The sequence below is a fragment of the Vidua macroura genome, chromosome 11 (genome assembly GCF_024509145.1).
Source record: "Vidua macroura isolate BioBank_ID:100142 chromosome 11, ASM2450914v1, whole genome shotgun sequence".
Taxonomy (NCBI): Eukaryota; Metazoa; Chordata; class Aves; order Passeriformes; family Viduidae; genus Vidua; species Vidua macroura.
In genome coordinates, this window is record NC_071581.1 from 2,980,915 (window position 1) to 2,999,402 (window position 18,488).

At 42.8% G+C, this 18,488-nt stretch overlaps 1 long non-coding RNA gene across 1 annotated transcript; it reads left to right on the forward strand.

The window, feature by feature from the left end:
* Window positions 1-11,755: 11,755 nt before the first annotated feature.
* LOC128812581 (uncharacterized) lies at window positions 11,756-12,097 on the forward strand. The gene is made up of 2 exons (XR_008438774.1): window positions 11,756-11,858; window positions 11,946-12,097. It is a non-coding gene; the product is annotated as an uncharacterized LOC128812581 (long non-coding RNA).
* Window positions 12,098-18,488: the final 6,391 nt, after the last annotated feature.

The following is an 18,488-nucleotide window of genomic DNA, read 5'->3' on the forward strand; positions in this document are numbered from 1 at the left end:
AAGCTGTTCCAAGAAATGAGCCTTTTGTTCCTCTCTGCCATTTCAGAGCATTCAGTTCCACCAGTGAGTGGCTGCTCACATCAAACTGGTGTACTGGGACAGGAGAAGCATTAAAACCAAATGAGCTGCAGTCTTGCTGTGACAGTCACATCACCCAGCGAGCGTCAGGAGTGAAACTGTCCTGCAGACAGAAACGACAGGAACAAACCAAGGAGTCTGTCTTGTTCTTAAAAGAACTCCCATTCATTTCCAGAGCTGCTGAGCTGGAACAATAACCAGTTCACTTTGAAAGTACACTAGGAAGCTTTAAATTCACTTTCTATACCTGAACCTAACAGGACAACAATCTATCAAATCCTAATAATAAAATAGCTTTCATGTTTTATAGACAGACACTTGGATAATTTTGCAGTAAAGAGTTACTGTAACCCACATCTGACCAGCAAATATGCACCCGATGAACATAAATTAGCACAATTCGCACTCCAGACTTTCCAAAAGTGTCTGTGCTGTGTCACCTGCATGCCCAGTCCCGCCCCTGCCATGCCACACGATCGTGACTCGCTGCTGCCCTCTTTATTCCAGCAGCAGCTCCAGTGCAGGACAAATACAGCAGCGCCAGGAATCTTTCTTCCACTCCGTGACTCAATCTCCACAGCTTGACTATTTGTTCTCTCTTCTCTGCAAGAATAACTCGGAGAAAGTTACATTTCACTCAGAAGAAAACCGCCATGCCTGTAGTCCGGGCTGGGGAAAATACATCAGAAAGCAGAACTGCACCACTGAGTGCTCCCTCACAAGCGACACGAGCTTTTGCCACCCAAGGTGCTGTAATCAGACCATAACACGTGGCTGTTCCCTTTCAGCTCTAATGAAGCATCAGCAAATGGATAACATATCTACAGCCTCTCCCTTTCCCCCTGTCTCTGGGAGGCAGGTGCAGCCTCAAGAAAGGCTTACAAAATGGATTCAGATGTGACAGATTTGTAAATTCCCAGGCAGCTATCTGGAAAAGCTTGCTGCTGCCAAAAATGTGCTCTTTGGAACATCACTGAATGTCTTCTGTGTTTACAGTAATGGTTTCACTTCATTCAGTTCCTCAAGAGAAAGGATCAGAAGGACATCAAAGAAATATTAGATCACAGGGTGTTTAAATGAAAGTGTCGGCACCAGTGCTCTTGCTCCAGCTGGTTCGCAGGGAGAGACACCTGCAAGTGCTCTCCCACAGCAACCGTGGTGTTTTCTAATGCATGTGGAACACTTCTTTCAATGGAAACCCATTTGCAAATCCTCCCAAATCTCAATTTCCTAGATAAGGTTGTATAATAAAGTATAACCACAACAAATCCAGCTCTGCCTTGAATGGGAGAGATGTTTTTTTTTTTTTTTTTTAAATGGCTTTTGGAAGGTTAGTTTTCCTGTACCATATAAAAATATGAATTTAATCCATGGTCACTTTATTTTTTGTTGACTTGCTTGAGACTCTTTTTTCAGCTTGTCTTATTTCTCAAACCAGCAAAAATGAAAAAATTCCCTGAAGTGTCATTTTTAATGGTGAACATTAAAGGCAAATGTTCCTTTTGGCCAAACCCACAAAAGTTCCTTCAACTCTGCTCTTCACTTGTAATTAAGAGTCAGACAGTCTATTAGTTATTCTGTTTCATGATTAAGTCTACAATGTACTGAAAAATAAGAAACAGCAATGCTAACCCACAGAGTAAAATTCCTCTCAAATCTTCATTTATATATGTCATTCCAGCAAAGCCCTTTGGCCTGACTGTAACACAGCAGCAACCCCCCTTTTATGCCCTGAGCATGTCCAACAAACCTGTTAAACTTCAGGCAAATTTACTAATGAGAAAGCTGTATGTTTTCTTGCTCTTTGCTTGTGTATAATATCTATGAAACAGAGAATTAAGCTATCAAAGACGTCTTAAATGATGCCTTATTGCTGAAAGACAGTGACAACTCATGACAGCAGAATATTTTGGGTTTCCCCCAGAACCCTTTTTCTCCAACAAAGGATATCAGCTAGAGTCCTAAAGTAGCAGCTTAGCTTTAAGCCTATGAATCATGCCATGGGCAAGCAGAACAATCACCATTTCCAAGCACCAAGTCCTGACAGTCACCTCCTGAGCAGCAGAGAGCACACAGGGGTGATGGTGTTCAGCAGGTTTGGAGCTTGCCATTTATAACCTGCCACATCTGAAACAGGTGAAACAAGCGGAGACCTGAATTAATGCCTTATTAAGGATTCCCTTTGTATTTTTCCAACTCTCCTTCTCCACCAGAGGAAGGTGAGGCTCCCTGCAGGACTGGCAGCTCTGTGCAGCACCGTCCCTGCCGTGCTCCTGCCTCCAGTTAAACCACAGTGTGACAGCAGTGACACACAACAGCTGCCCCAGAACCTTCTCTTCCTTCATGAGCCTGGCAGAGTCTCCCATCAGCAGCTCCCTGCTCAATGTCATAGCTACCTTTCAAGGCACTCGGGGCTTTTAGAATCTCCAGAGCAGCAGTGGCGGCATACAAGGGGGAAATAGTAAACCTCCTACTCCTGGATTACTCTTGCAGGTTTTAGGATACTTTTTGCCATCTTGGAGGCAAAAAACAGATCAGAAGGCCTCTTTTCCCACCCCTCCCCCTCCCTCACCAATCACTAATGAAGTCTTTCCATGGTTGTGAATGTTTCATAGGGCTCATGAGGAGAAATAAATAAATAAAATCTAAGGAACACTCCCTTCTTCCACATTCATTTTTTGCCATAGCCACAAGCTCTGAAATGATACAAGGATGGGAAAAGGAATTCAGATATTTACATGGGGGCTTATATATCCACAGCTAAATACCTGAAAATATAGCCCATGGCCATACAGACTGCAGACCCAAGAAGTCAGTTGCATGTAAAAGATTTTAGTTGCTAAATCAGACTCCAAGTGAGGCTTTAAGAGTTTCAAGAATTTGTGCTCGGGTACCTGCCTCCTTTGTTTTCCAGTTACTTTGTTTGCCACCACTTTGCCATGCACAGTCCAGCCAAACCAGCCTTGCACTAACACAGATTCCCCTCTGCAGGAGAGAGGGACCAGGATAGCCTGACCCAGGTGTGGTGTGAAGGAAGCTGTTGCACCTCTCCCGGCACACTGCCTGTTCCCAGGAGGAGCTCAGCCCTGCGCGCTGCCTGCGGCAGTAACACACCAGGGTGCCCAGCCCTGAGAGCCAGAGGAGCTGGCAGCACTGCTGCCTGCACGCCTGGCTTTGCCTGAGTTCCCTGCTGGCAAATGTCACCGTGGCTCATTTACAGGGCCCACTCCAGTCCCAGTCCTTCTCTCCCCTTCCTTTCAGATCCTTGTCTGTTGTGCCTCCTGTGGGCAACCAGGGAGCACCACAGCTGGCCCCACCACCAAGCTCAGCAGTGCTGAACCTTGTTTCCATCCCAAAGAGCTTCTCTGGCCATACACAAACCTTCACTGACCTGGGCTATGCATCTGTGTTTTCTAGCTTTGCTTGTAGCATAGCAATGTGATAATATTGCCAAAACAGCAAAAGCTTGTATTGTGACTTTTTGGAAAAGGGCAATCCAGCAGATTTCTGGCAATCCAACAGAATCCTCTGGGGAAAAGTCTCCCACATCTCTGCTTGTATCTAGGGGTGCAGGCACAGACCATATGTGCACATCACGGGTTCCTGTGCAGGAATCACTGCTGTGCCTCATCACAAGACAGATCAATTCCCCATGACTGAGTGGAAAATCCTGGAGACAAAATGGAAATGTACAATCAGTAATTTCCGAATACACACATACCCCTCCTATACTGGTTTTTATTTGTTTCTGCATGCTCAACCTTCTGAAGTCTCACTCTAGAAATTGAAACTAATTCAGATGTTTTTATGAAGTTTAAAAAACCCCATTGTCATAAAGAGGAGTTTCACAAAGGTCACAAGGATATCCCGTTCATGGATCAAAGCATCCCTTGGCAAGTATTTGACAGTGGGTAAATAATTTCTGAGCAGAAGCCTGGCTGCTAATTTCAACTGTATGAATAGATTCTTGCAGGATCTAGTCCTCCTGATTTCCCACTGTGAAAACAGAGACTTGATAGAATCCAGGCAGCAATACAGCTGTTGGTCTGGGACATATCCAGGTAACACTAAGCATGTACCTCTCACAAAGAAAGCAAAACCCAGGTAAGGGCTATTAGCAGCTGAGAACTGCATCATTTGTAGTTACACTGGCATTCCTCCTAAGGAGCTGAACAACAGCTTGCCACTGTGATCACGTACTTCCACTGGGAAAGAGAACAGGTGGGCAGTATTTATACACAGGACCAAGAAAGCACTGCAGCGCCACAAATACACACATCAAGTGGATATTCTGAAAGGAATTAAATAGATGAAATAGCTTCATTCTTAAGAACTGCTATAAAGTTTTATATGAAGAACACCAAGAACTCCTTATCTTAGTTAAAACCTCTCATATGGTTTTAACAAAATGTTGCAGGACATTTTGCCCAGGCCTGCACACATACTGACAAGAATTCTCTGCAGTCTTTTTATGGCTACAAGCAAGGCAACACCAAACCTCAGTGCTGAAGAGTCAACAAAATGACAACAAAGATGATAATTTTGAAACTTGAGCCTCCCTCTAATTCTGTGCAGAACAATTTTCCAGAGCTGAGATTTCCAAAAAGAATAGGGCTCAAAGTGCAAAGAGACATTTGTTTCCAAGTCTGCTATCATAAAGTTTGGAAGGGAGGCAGTGTGGGTTCCTGTCAGCTGAACAGAAAGCAGCTCCCTCATGCACTGCCGGAGGAGTGGGGACAGGGACAGAAATAATTTATTGATATCTGAATGCTGATTGACTCTGTGGTGATGGACATCAGGTAGGATTTAGAAACAGATGTCTGCAGAAAGGGAGAAAATACAACTCTGGATAGGCAGATTATAATATTTACTATTTATGCAAATCCAACTCTGTCTCACATAGAACTTCTACTTAAGTAATATAAGTGAAGGGGGGTTTCTGAATGAACTGAACTACAACACGAGGTCTTTGTGGCTTTCCTGGCAGAATTCCAGCCAAGGATTATGCTTGCCATGGCAGTATCCCCACCAGTGCTTGTGAGACAGCCAAGAGGATATTTTGCACTGGACATTTATTCCCTCCTTAAGAACAATGATGAGATTCAAAGGGAACCATTCAAGTGGACATAAGGACTGCACTTCAGCAAGCAAACTTGGTGTGAAGATAACCAAGATTCCTTCCCCACTAGCAAGGACCCTCACAAACCACACAGAATCACACAGCTGATACTTAAGGAAAGATTTCTGGTATAAATCAATACAGTTATAATATTATCAGCAAAAGTTAGAAGTGGGATTCTCATTAAGTTTCTGTATCTGACCAAGCCTTGAGCTGAGCTTCCACAGGACTGCTGGCCTTAGACACCAGCACATCCCTGCTGCTCCATTCCTAAATGGAGGATTCAGAATGGGGTCTTGCTCAAGTCAAATGACACCACAATAACCTGTAAGCTGGCTCTTCAACACCAGAAAAAAATAGTTACCCCACTTAAAACCTTAATCAAGACTTGAAACTGGCTGGGTGACATGTGCATTTACTCCAATTCCAAGGGAGGTACAGTTTAAGAGCATGATAAGTCATTCATGTCAGTGAAGCAAATAAAAAAGAGTGTGCCTGGGGCAAGAACTTCTGAGCTCAGATGCAGCAGGTTTTAGTTATGATTAGTTACTGGTACACTCTTTTTATCATCCCCCACCATTTTTTGCTCAGTTAAGAATAGCTGATGACATGCAGCAAGACACATTTGACAAGTATTACAAAATTTTCTGCAGTACAAAATTTGGTGCTATTATTTCACATCTATTTTCCTTACTGGTTTTCTTGCCTCAATTCTAGCTCCTTTCATGGCTTCAGATTCCCTCTTTTGGAAACCAGGATGGTCAGTAATTCTAATCTCACTCATTTCCTAAAAACAACAGCAGAGCAAAACAAGGTCTGTTTCTTAACTTTTCCAGTGGTGGAGACTGTGGGGAACACAAGGCTTGCAGCAGAGAAGTGCACTGGTACAGAGAGGGATGACCAAGGTGACTCCAGCCAGGTCTCAAAGAGCAGCTGAGCACTGTTCACTCCCACAGAAATCACACTCAAAGGATAAATCACTCCAGACTTTATGAGCAGCTCGACTCAATCCTAACTGGAACAGATCAAGGACAAGGGCAATCTTCTGTGGCAGCCAGAAATATCTATATCTTGCACTTGTTTTTTTTTTTTTTTTCTTTAGAACCACACTGCATAAGGAACAAAATATGGATGTTTTAGCACAATTCCTCTCAATGAACAGAAATGGCCATCAAAAACACAAGACAACATGCTGGGGACTTCGCTGGGATGTAGGATCCCCAAATTCAAGATTTCTCTTGCCATATTGCAGAGACCTGGACTGAAAATTTGCTTTATCTCAGACATAGCAGGCACTTGTTTTCCCAAGCAATCTTTCTTCTCCCAGTATTTCCTCCTGGTCCCAGAGATGCTCCAGTAAAGTGATGCATTTTGACTATATTTTTTTCAGACCCAAATAGTCTGACAATCTCTAATCTTAGCATTTTTCTCCTCTCCTTATTCCCTGTGGTCACATCACTTTGAATTGTGCCGTGTGAAAAGTTATTGTCTTGGATACAAAAGCACAGACAGAATATTTATAATACTTAGGAGACCAGTGAATTTCTTGGTTGCTGGTCATAGAGAATCACTAGATAAAATCCACATGTACAAGCAAAACTAGGGCAAAAATCTTAGTTTTAAAGTTAGGAAGAGCCTTTTACCATGTAAAATTACAATTAAAGTTACCATTAAAATTAATTAACGGTGACTTTTGAATCAGTGAATTCTTTGCAAAGGTACTCCTTGCACGAGGGACAGTGCCTGACACAGACCCACCATGTATTTAGTACAATATATAGTTTTATTCAGGAGAAAAAAAATCACACTGTGTTTAAAAAGCTGATAAACACACACACACACTTTCAAAAATATACTTCTTAAGATGACATTATTATCTTGCATTACAACTAAATTTCAAATTTCACATTTAGGTGGCCATTTCTCAGGTATTGGTATAACCAAGAAGAAACCATGAAACCACCAACAGACAAATATTAGTAGAGAAATAATATTACATTTGACAAACAGATGAGCATAACAGTTACATTTACTGCAGGAGTGTTTGAATACAGGTTTCCCACACAGCAAAATCTGAAAACACCTTGCATTCCAAGTGCAGCTATTCTGCTATTAAGTAGGAAATAGACTTTTTAAACTAAAATTCTATTAAACATGTAGGGAAAGTTTTGGCAAGACAGATTGTTTTCCATCATTAGATGAAATTTTGAAAGCTGTTTCCTAGTGGAAAATTTCACTGCAAATATTTTGGACACTTTCATGTGACTTGAAAGTCAACTGAGATCCATGCTTGCATCTCTTATGGTTACAAGATAAATAGCAGATTTCTGAAGATAAAAATAGCTCTCCTTCCCAAGGCAAAACCTGATTTTCAGAGGGAAAAATGGTAAAATATTTCACAGGAGTAGATACATGTCTTTCTTTTCTTTAAAGAAGTCCTTTATGTAGTTACAGTTACGCAGTGGCTTAATTTAATGTCCAAGCTATAATTTAAATTGAAATTCATTTCCCAGTACATTAAAAAAGGCCAGTGTCCATGTTTGGGTGTCTGGTAAAAGTACAATATCCCCTGAGGACTTATGGTTAGGACCGTATTATCCTTGAATACCTGAGCAGGGCAGCACACGTCTTTCCTTGGACACAAAGTGATGCTTCTGAAAAAGCAGAGGTCACCACACGTGTCTGCTGCATTGCCATGTGCTGTCACACACCAGTGCTTCTTTCACTGCAAAGCTCATCAGCTTCTGCTGCCACAGGGATGAGCTTCATCTCCATCTTTATAACCACTGCTTTGAAAAATGAGAAATCAACAGCAGGAGCAGTAATTGTAATGAAGGGGCTTGATCATTCCCGTTAGAAAAAAGCAACCAAACACAAAAGCAAAGCCAAAACTTGAACACATTGTGTTTGTACAGCCTCGGGATGTGAGGCAAATGAGCTGCTCTTCCAGGGCTGGGAACCTGCACGGGCAAGGGGGAAAGATAAAGCTCATTCCTTGCTGATGTTCGAGGCACACACAGGATTCTTCTCTCAGCATTGAACTTTACCCATGAAAATCCACCTGAGTAACTCCTAAGTCAAAAAACAGACTTGGAGCTTTCCATAAAGCAGTAGAGAGTCTTTGAAAACATCAAACATAACCCTCAGTCAGTGCAATAAGAATACAGCAATCTTTCCCAGAAATTGACTGAATTTATCAAAGACTTTCCTAGGATCACAAATAAACATCTTTTTGTAAGTTCAAATTGGGTGTTTCCCATGGAACAACTGCCTTTTCTACCAGTTGTGCCCCATTCTAAAATCAGGGGGGAAAAGGTGATAAAACCTAGGCTGATCCAGAGATAAAAAAAATGGGATTTTTTTTTTTGCCCAGCAATGATTTAATTCATCTCACATCTTGGAGTATTTTTAACAGCCTTTCCAGTACAGGCTTTAAGGGGTTTGTTTCAGATCTCAGGACATGCAGCACTAGCACTGCACTCTCTGAGCAAAAGCTGCACTCAAATTACTACGAGATCTCAGACAGGGACATTTCCTTGGTGTTTTAGGGCATGGGCAGCTCAGTCTCTCCCCTTAGAAGAGAATACCCACATCCAGGGCAATACCAGCTGGTTGGAAAACATACAAACTTCTTAAGGCTTTCCAAGCAACCCATCAAAACAGATTACACAAAACACAGAGAATGAATGACACACACATGGTTTGCTGGATTCAGCTGCATTGGGCATTCCTAAACTGCACAGTTCTTGGGAAACAGGGGATGTTTCAGGTGTCTCCAGCCAGCAGCTGTGCCCAGGAGAGCAGAGCAGGACACTTCACCCAGGACTTGGCTGAGATAGGGGAGGTGACAAAGAACAGAAACTGGAGATGGTGCCCAGTCTGGTACCAGGGGATCACTGGGGGGTAGATGCCACTTATCCCATCCTGTGCTGTCTCAAACAGAAGCACTGGGGCCCATTTTCAAATCAGACCAAGTATCTGGGTCTTTCTTCAACACTAAAACTTCTTCATCTGGAAAAAGAAACAGGGAAAGACTTCACAGTTCTGTCTGACAATCAGACCAAGGAGTGCATCACAGCCCAAACCATCCATCTGTGGAAGGACACCACAAGTTTATTCCAATTTGTATAGACATAGAGGGCCACATGCTGCCAAATCAGTGCTGCAGAGGAGCCCTGCTCCTGGACTACATGAGTCAGGCTGCTGAGAACAGCACAGCAAACCCACCCACTCCTGGCCATGGAACCCATCTGCTCAGATGGGAAGAGATGTTTCTATGACACCACATTCTTCTGGCATGCTGCTCAAGGAATTAATAACAACACAAGGAGTGGGACATTTCTCTGTGGTTTACAAAACAAGGAGGAAAAAAAAAACAATCCCAAAGAAATCTATGACTAATATGATATATTCAGAAAAGAAAATCACACAAAAATCTCTATCCATTACAAGGTTTATATATATCAAAATAGTACACAAGAGCTGCAGCATTCAAAGTAGATCACAGACTCTGGAAAGTCAGCTTTAGTTCCCAGTATCCTGATAGAAATTAAACATTTCTAGCCATACAGAAGCATTACTGACAATCTGCAGCTAACATTCTCTTTTTCTAAGAGATTAGCTCAAACTAAAAACTGTATGATATCCAATATTCTTCTTTATAACCACTGAGGATTATGAAGGGCTTTGAATTCTGAGACTACTTGGCATCAAAGTCATTGAAGGAGCTGGGAGGGAAACATCAGAGCAGCTCCTGCCTTCTCTTCCTCCTCCATGTGTGCTTTCCCCAACACCAGAGCTAATCATCACTGGAAAGCAGATTTTAAAGGAAGTGCTCACACACTGGGGATCCCAATACCAGGTGTGGCCGTGGGGGACTGCTGGGAATTCAGTTCAATCTGATATTTATGGCAGTGTTTGTGCTTAGGCTAAATTACAATTCAGAGAGTAGAATTGCAGTCACAAATCTGGGAGTTTCTTGGGAAGACAATGATGGCACCATTCCCATTTGGTGCTAGACGTGACTTCAGTATTCAGAATTGAAAATGTGTCCAATGAAACAAACAAAACACTCACTCAAAATCCACCGCAAACATACAGATGTGAGTCACTACATCCTAATGCACTAAAAAAAATCCCAAACATCAACCATAACCATCTAAATACCCAAAACCCAACACAACAATCCACAAAAAGAGAAAGCATGTTGATTAAAGTATGTGCTATTAATTATCCAGAGTGGAGCATGATATAAAAAGATTCATCTCAGCCTACTAGGTAGTCATGCCTGCATGACTATTACAAAAAGCAATTTGTAGATATGAAAGATTTACCTGGAAATCAGCATGATAGTTCCCATAATTCATAGCTATCTTATTGGATTTGGGATGTGAGAGAGCTCAGAGGGCAAGAAGAAAAAGACAAAAGGGATCATGTTACTTTGCAGCTCCAGCTGGATGGTAACAGACTTTTTCAAACAGTAAGAGAGAAATGGAGGCTTACATGCACCTTGCAGTGTTTATGAACAGCTGGGCCCAAATAAACTTCTTTATGCAAACAGGCACTTGAATATGTAAATCAGCACTTACACAAACAGATCTCCATGTGTACAAATATTTTCCCATGAAAACTGCTCCTTTCTTAAGCCAAATTTGCTCCCATTCAAACCTATGGCAGAATTTCTTTTAACTTCAGAAGAAGCAAGAATAGAAACCCAACCTCTAGAAAAACATTCTCAAGTTTGTTTGGTGTTTGTGTTTGAGTTTGTTTTGCTGTTTTCTTTTAAACAGACCTACACAGGGAATGGTCTATCAGCTCGAAGATCATTCAGCAGTTGGAATAGATTTATGGGAATTTATTTCTACAAACTTCTCTCAATGTAAGGTCAGAACAGCTTTCACAAGTGCTTATTTCCTGTAGACTGCACTCATAATCACGTTGCTGATGCACCCAAAGGCCCAAGAAAGTTTGCCTACAGATTCAGAAAACTGAGAGCCCTTTGCATTTGGGATTCATTCACATTTTCTTTCCAGAGAATACACTGTTATATTTCAACCATAAAAACCATCAGCTATTCTACTTCTATAAAGAGTTTGACAGAATTCTGGTGTGTCAAACACACCGAAGCCCAAGAAGGTAAAACGTGTCCATTTATCACAGCTACCTTTGCTGAAGCTCTGCACGCCAATACCATTTTGTTTATTCATTTCTTTTCTTACAACACTTTACTTTTCCAATCTATAAACAGTTTTATCAGTGCCTAAAAAGTACCCAGGAAAAGTGATCCATGAAACACAGAAGTGCAGCAGGTTTCCCATGGCTACCCAAGCTATTAAGTGTTAGATCAGGTCTGTAGGCAGTGAAATCATAGCACCATTATCATTGCCTTGTGGGAGCAATAATTCTGGGTGGTCTGTAACACTACAGCTCCCAGCCCCTGAGATAGTATGACCATGTTGTCAAGTAGAGCCTCTCTAGGAGTGTAACTAGGCTGAGGCTTTTTGACCTCATAGATAAATAGGTTTTGTTGAAAGCTGTTCTATTATTTTTCAGATTAGCTTGGGCTTGCATTTGGTTCATTCTCTGCCATGGGAGTGGGAGAAAGCGAGGCCTTGAGATATCCAGTACATGTTTATCCAGCTGCGGTAGCTTGATTCTCAAAGTATAACTGTCAACATCTCCACTCCCTCATGCAAATCGAAATTTGTAAACAATCCTAATAATTCCTCCTCCCTGTTGTTCGTTGTAGTTTTGCATTCCTGACTGAGCAGCCACAGTACTCGAAGCATGGAGAGCAGCGCGAGTCAATCCAGGCTGACTGCGGTGGAAAAAAAATGTACCAAAACCATGGGCTCCCAGAACAGACTGTTCAATGCTAATTTTAAATCTTGAAAAACAGTACCAGTCTGACATCAATGTGGTATTTTTTCATATTTTCTAAATAATCAAGAGAAACTGTGTTGTTTTTGGGTTTTTTAAAACATTTGATTCAGCTTCCATTCCCTTGTGTAAATAGCCATAGAACATTTATCAATTTTTTTAAACTATGTAAACAGAATTGCACTTTGCAGGCATTTTTCTACCACCATAATTCATAAAATCAAATTTCTTTATCTAATTTACCCAGAGTTTGTTTTTCCCAGCTATATTATGCTGGAGCAGAGGGTCAGCAAGTCTCCTTACAAAGGATATCCCTTCAGATCTCTGTATGGTGAGCAGACTGAATGTTACCATTTTTCCTTTCATTAAAACCCCCAAACTTGGAGGGCTTGGTGCACCATCACTGAGGACATTTCATTCCAGCCACAGTAAAAACCTCTTTCTAGCATTTATTTCGTTTTAGCAAAGACCTGATATTGCAAGTATTTATGCACGGGCTTAATGGGGAATAGCTTTAAAGCCTAATGATCTGCCAAGACTAGTCTTGCACATAAACATTTGTAGCACAAGGGATTAATAGCCTCAAAATGAGAGAGAGAGAGCTCTCTTCAAATGTAACTTTTTAAAGATCTTGTTAAGATGTTAAGACAAATACTTCTTTGAGCAGCAAAATAAAATACTATTTCTCATAGATTTTATGTTCCAAATTGAAGTCCTCAGAGGATTCTCTAATGAATACAGTTTTTCCCTCAGAAAAAGTTAAAGTTCTTTCTTCCTTCTCCACAACTATTTTCATATCACTTTTAAGAACAACCAAATTTGGTTAGAAGTTGGCCTAAAATTCAGATGTTATAAGGGGACTGATAATGTAATGTCAAAAATCCTGTCTCTGGCATGATTTCCTTAGGAAAAACCTTATTAATGCCATGGAAGTCTAAAAAAAAGCCCCAACAAAACACCTGTGTTAGACCTTATCAAACCTACAGTTTTAAAGGAGTTATCTAGTCTGTGTAAATGGAATTAGCAGGTGAAAACCTGAAATTTAGATCCCTATCCTCATTTTCTCCACCGTTTTTTTCTTTCTTCTGACATGTGATGATGAGGCAAGTTTCATTAATTTAACTCTTTCCCCTCTCCCATTATCATATCCTAGAGGTGTCCACATTTTTCTGGAGAAAACCCATATTTTGGTTTGTCCATCTGCCAGAGTCTCTGTTGCTTCCTCTAGAGCTCCCGAGGTCCTGAAGCCTCAGGTGGCTCCCTGTAGCTCGTTCCTTCACAGACACAAGGACATCTTAATGCCACAGGCTGTTCTGCACGCTGCTGTTCCCCAGATTTGCCATCTGACTAAAACTGCACGATCTTGACAGTAAATACCATATTCACTGAGATGCCAGAATTGGCATAAAGGGCTACTGGGGCTCATATTTCCTCTTTTCCTGATCAACAACAAAGGACCTACTGTGCACCAGGCACTGCAACTTGGTCCAGAGTCTCTGAGAATCTGGAAGCTGAGAAATCAGAACCAAGTCTTCTGGGATCTGAGGTGGGATATTGCCTGCTCCTCCTGGACTCCCTGGGTTGTCCTTCAGCACTCAGTGACAGTAAGGGTGGAACTTGATATGAAAAGAATCACCTCAAGCTCCCAGATAAAATCACTCAGGTCTGCCTGACTCCAACAAGGACAGCACACATGGCTGGTGCTGCCCCTGGGGCCTGACCCCCTTTGGATTTGCAGAATGTGAAGCCCCATGCAGCAGTTGCTGACAGATTCCACGGAGGAGGAAGGTTACAGCTTCCCCAGTTCCAGTTCAACCTGAAAACAATCCGAAGCTGATCTGTTTGCTCAGCTATGCAATGGGCCACCCATTCTTCCAAACAGTATTTTTATCTCTTGTTCTTGTCCTTGAATTCCTTCATTGTTGATATAAATATGAAAAGGAATTTAAATTATTTGTACTGTGTGAAGTTTTCAAATGACTATTTACTATTTACTCTGCTACTCTTCTATCAGGCCAAATTTCCTGGCAGTATTTGTCACTATTAATCTGAAAAAAAGCTTGCTCTTGGCTTACCATTTGAGTAATCGTTGTGAGATTTCATCAGTGATGCTCACAAACTGACGGTGGCTGTACTCTGTAAATGCAGGGTTACACATACAGCTTTAAAAGAGGCATTTACAAAAGGCAGAGACTTGACACACAGATCAAACACAACATCATTTTCAGACACACTTTGGCAAGCATCAGGTTGTGTCTTTATGGTTTGTCCCTCACATCTCCTGAGAAGCAATATCTTCAAAGAATTCCATCCAGGCAGCGAGCCGTGACTCCGCTTCCTGACGCCTTGTCAGCCCTCCAAAACCAAGCTGGGCTCTTCTCAGTCATCTCCTGAAAAATCATAGATCTCTGTCAGCGTAGCAGACCTCTGAAAAAATTATTTCTAGGACATTCCCACCAACAGATGTCAATCTGGTGGTGCTTTCCTGCACAGGGAGGGCAGGCAGTGTGTCAGTGCATGTGAGACGCAGGCAGCTGCTCTGAACTGGACCATGCTAGTGAAACACTTCCTGAAAATGCCTTGTTCCCCTCCCCATCCACCTTCCTGCCCTTGGGAGGGATAGATATTGCCCAAATGCTCAGCCCCTGCCTCACCTGACTCACCCATGTGACTGGCCCCCAGCAGGGTTAATGAAACAAGAGGAGGACAGAAGCAGCCTCATAAATCTTCATGAGCATGAGTGTGTGTCCTGGTCTGCATCCCATTAGTGACTGATTTTTTAAAATAAATAAAAAAATCTCAGTGACACCTGGACACCAGCCAGTCCTCATTTTCTATCCCCAAAAGGCTGATTGCTTCTTCAACCAAATATTCATATATGAAAAACAAAATAAGGGTGTAGATCTTTTGGGAAACTCATCCCAAGTTCCAAAAATTAATCTTAGAATCAGTGAATGCTTTGGAAGGGACCATTAAAGGTCATCATGTCCAAACCTCCTTCAATGAGCAGGAACATCTTCAACAAGTTCAGGCATCTCAGAGCCCTGTCCAGCTTGACCTTGAATGGTTCCAGGGATGGGGCATCCACCCCCTCCCTAGGCAACCTGGTGTGCTGTTTCAGCACCTTCCCCATGAAACATTTGTGCCTTGTATCTAGGCTGAAGTGACCCTATTTTAGTTTAAAACAATTACTCCTTGTCCACTCACTACAGATCCTCCTAAATGTCTGTTCCCATCTTTCTTGTAAGTCCCCTTCAAGTATTGCAAGATTATAAGGTCATCCCAGAGTCTTCTCTAAGCCTACATATGAGGCAGGAATTTCTTTTTAAAACATTTTTATTGTACTTTATTAATGTAGCTATATAAAACTCGAGTTTCTCTTTTGTAAATAAAAGCTTGATGGTTGTTTTCCATATGAAATAAAAAACTATTTTCCAGGTTCCTACAAATGTTTTGGATGAAAATTTGGGGTTTCTGTGTTACAGGAAAAACCTAATGCAATAGTGTCAGTGGTACAGAACTACATCTATTACATTACAGTAGTTTAAATTGTTATTTCTTTCAGGTTCCAAGGTAGGCATGCAGTTACTCTGGGAAAAAAAAAAAAAAAAAAAAAACAAAAAACTCCTGCGGTTTTAGAAGTTCAAGAATTTTTATGCAAAATAAAATGCAAACATTGTCTTGTTCAGATACACTTGGGAGTATATTTATTTATTTATATTAGTACTAATTTTTATTTTAAATAGCTGTGAAGTCTATTGAGTTGTGACAGAACCTGATATGACATTTTAATGCATTCCTTCTAAGAAGTAATAGGGTGTTCAATAACAGGAAGAGATCTTTTAGATTCAGATATTCCAAACAATAATTTGTGTTTCTAAAGTTATATTCTTCTGAAGATGATTTATTCTTCTGCAAAGTTTTACTAATGCTCATTTGTGAGGGGCAGGGGGAATTCTATTAAGAAATTATTACAGAATTCAAGAATTCTGAAAAGGTTTTTCTATTTAGGAAATGGTAAATCACCTAAATTTATTTCCAAGTACATTTGTAGTGCTGGAGGCGGACAAAGGTCTCTTAACTCCGCAGTGTTTCCTCTGCGGAGAGATGAATTCCCTGCCAATCTTGGTCAGGTTCTGGGTATTTTAACCCTTTCAGCCGCTGGGCTGGCCTTGCCCTTGCTGCAGCAGAGCCGCGGGACAGCCCCGAGCACGGAGCAGACCGTGCTGCTCTGCCTCGGAGGCCAAGGGCAGCCCCGGCCGCAGGGCTGCGAGCAGCGGTGCAGCCAAACCCGCACCATCTTCTGCAGCAGAGGAAGAACCTGTGGGGCCACGGTCAGCTCAGCTGCCCCTGACTCCTTAGGCAACCCGGCACCCTTCCACCAAACAAATCGGAGCTGGATTGAAGTTACTCCAGAGCACGGCTTGAACTGCTCCGTTCCGCAGCGGCGAGGGCACGGACCTGCTCCTGCCTCCCGCCCCCGGCCGGGAGGGCGGAATGCCCCAGCTCCCGCTAGCCTGGCAGGCAGCACTGCTGCAGCTCCTGCGCATGGAACCAGCACTGCTGCAGCTCCTGCTCACGGAACCAGCAATGCTGCAGCTCCTGCTCACAGAACCAGCACTGCTGCAGCTCCTGCGTATGGAACCAGCACTGCTGCAGCTCCTGCTCATGGAACCAGCACTGCTGCCGCTCCTGCACATGGAACCAGCAATGCTGCAGCTCCTGCTCACAGAACCAGCACTGCTGCAGCTCCTGTGCCTGGAACCAGCACTGCTGCAGCTCCTGCGCATGGAACCAGCACTGCTGCAGCTCCTGCTCACAGAACCAGCACTGCTGCAGCTCCTGCGCATGGAACCAGCACTGCTGCAGCTCCTGCTCACAGAACCAGCACTGCTGCAGCTCCTGCGCATGGAACCAGCACTGCTGCAGCTCCTGCGCATGGAACCAGCACTGCTGCAGCTCCTGCTCACAGAACCAGCACTGCTGCAGCTCCTGCGCATGGAACCAGCACTGCTGCAGCTCCTGCTCACAGAACCAGCACTGCTGCAGCTCCTGTTCACGGAACCAGCACATCACAGGGCATCAGGCAAACAGGAGCCCCTGTTTGCTGAACTAAGCTGCAAGAAAAAGGAGATTTTGTTCACTTTTGTTGCTTACTGTGAAGTTGCAAACTGACCTCAAGTCCAAGCTATTTAGAAAATAGTTCTCTGTGTTTCAAATAATAATTTGTACAGATGAGAGGAGATTCACAGAGAAGAATGGAAAACATTCTGGATGTCATTACCTTTTTCTCTCCATGATCATTCTGCCTGCACAGAATTGAACAAGGGTACAGTAGCACTGTAGATTTATATTTTAACCTAGGTACTTGCCAAGAAACTGCACTGCAATGCTCCTGTTATACTAAAAGTACATAAACACCAAGAAACAAAGAAAAGCTGCATGACTAAGTTTGTCCCTCAAAAAAAGGAATGTCCTCCAAAATTTTACCCTTATTCCTTCCTTTTACTTTCAGTATAATTTTTGCCTCCCTGCAATGTCTGAGATTTCTTTTTAATCTTTCAATTACTCCCCAGTATCCATTGTCCCAACCCTCTACATTTGTCCTGCTTTACATGCAGCACATGTCCTGCAAGCATGTGAGAAGGCCAAATACCAGGCATCTTGGCACAAGCTAATACTTTACACCTATTCACAAAGAGAAAACATTCCTCTTTTCTTAAGGAAGAAGAAAAAATCAAAAGAAGAGGGAGCAGAGCTCCACCAAGTACTCATAGCAAAGAGATGAAGTAATGTTTACACCCACCATTTCTAAAACATGTCTGGTCCTTTAATAACGACCTGTCAAAGCTGAAAATTAAGAGCAACCACCAATACAGTAGATCCATTATTTTTCATTGTTATGCATACTGTAGCTATTTCCTTAGTTCCTGTAGCTGTCCCTTTATGCTGCTGCTTCCCATCCACAGAAGAAGAGGGTTTCCTCAGGAAAGGCCATCTGCTGCAGGGTGAGGCTGCACCCAGGCTGGCCCTGTGGCCACAACCAGTGGTGTGGCACAGCAGCACCTGAGAGGTTCTCAGCGTCCTGCACTAGTTTAGTCCCAGACCCAAATCCTCAGAGCTGCAGGGAGAGAGCAGAGGAGTCATCACAGAGCACTGGAGCAGTCTTGGAGAAAGGGTGGCCAGCAGGGGAGGGCAGGTGGGCAAGGGGGAATGCCAAACACAGAGCAGGAGCAGCATTTGCCTCAAGAAAGGCTCAACTGGTAAATGAGGTGGGAGCTGGGACCCTGCCCCAGGACTCTGGAGGAGGAGAACTCTGCCCCTGTCCCCCTGGGCAGCCCTCCAGGAAGGGCAGCACAGAGCAGCTCTGCCAGGCTTCAGCCTGGCACACAGCAGGGAATTTGTTCTTCCT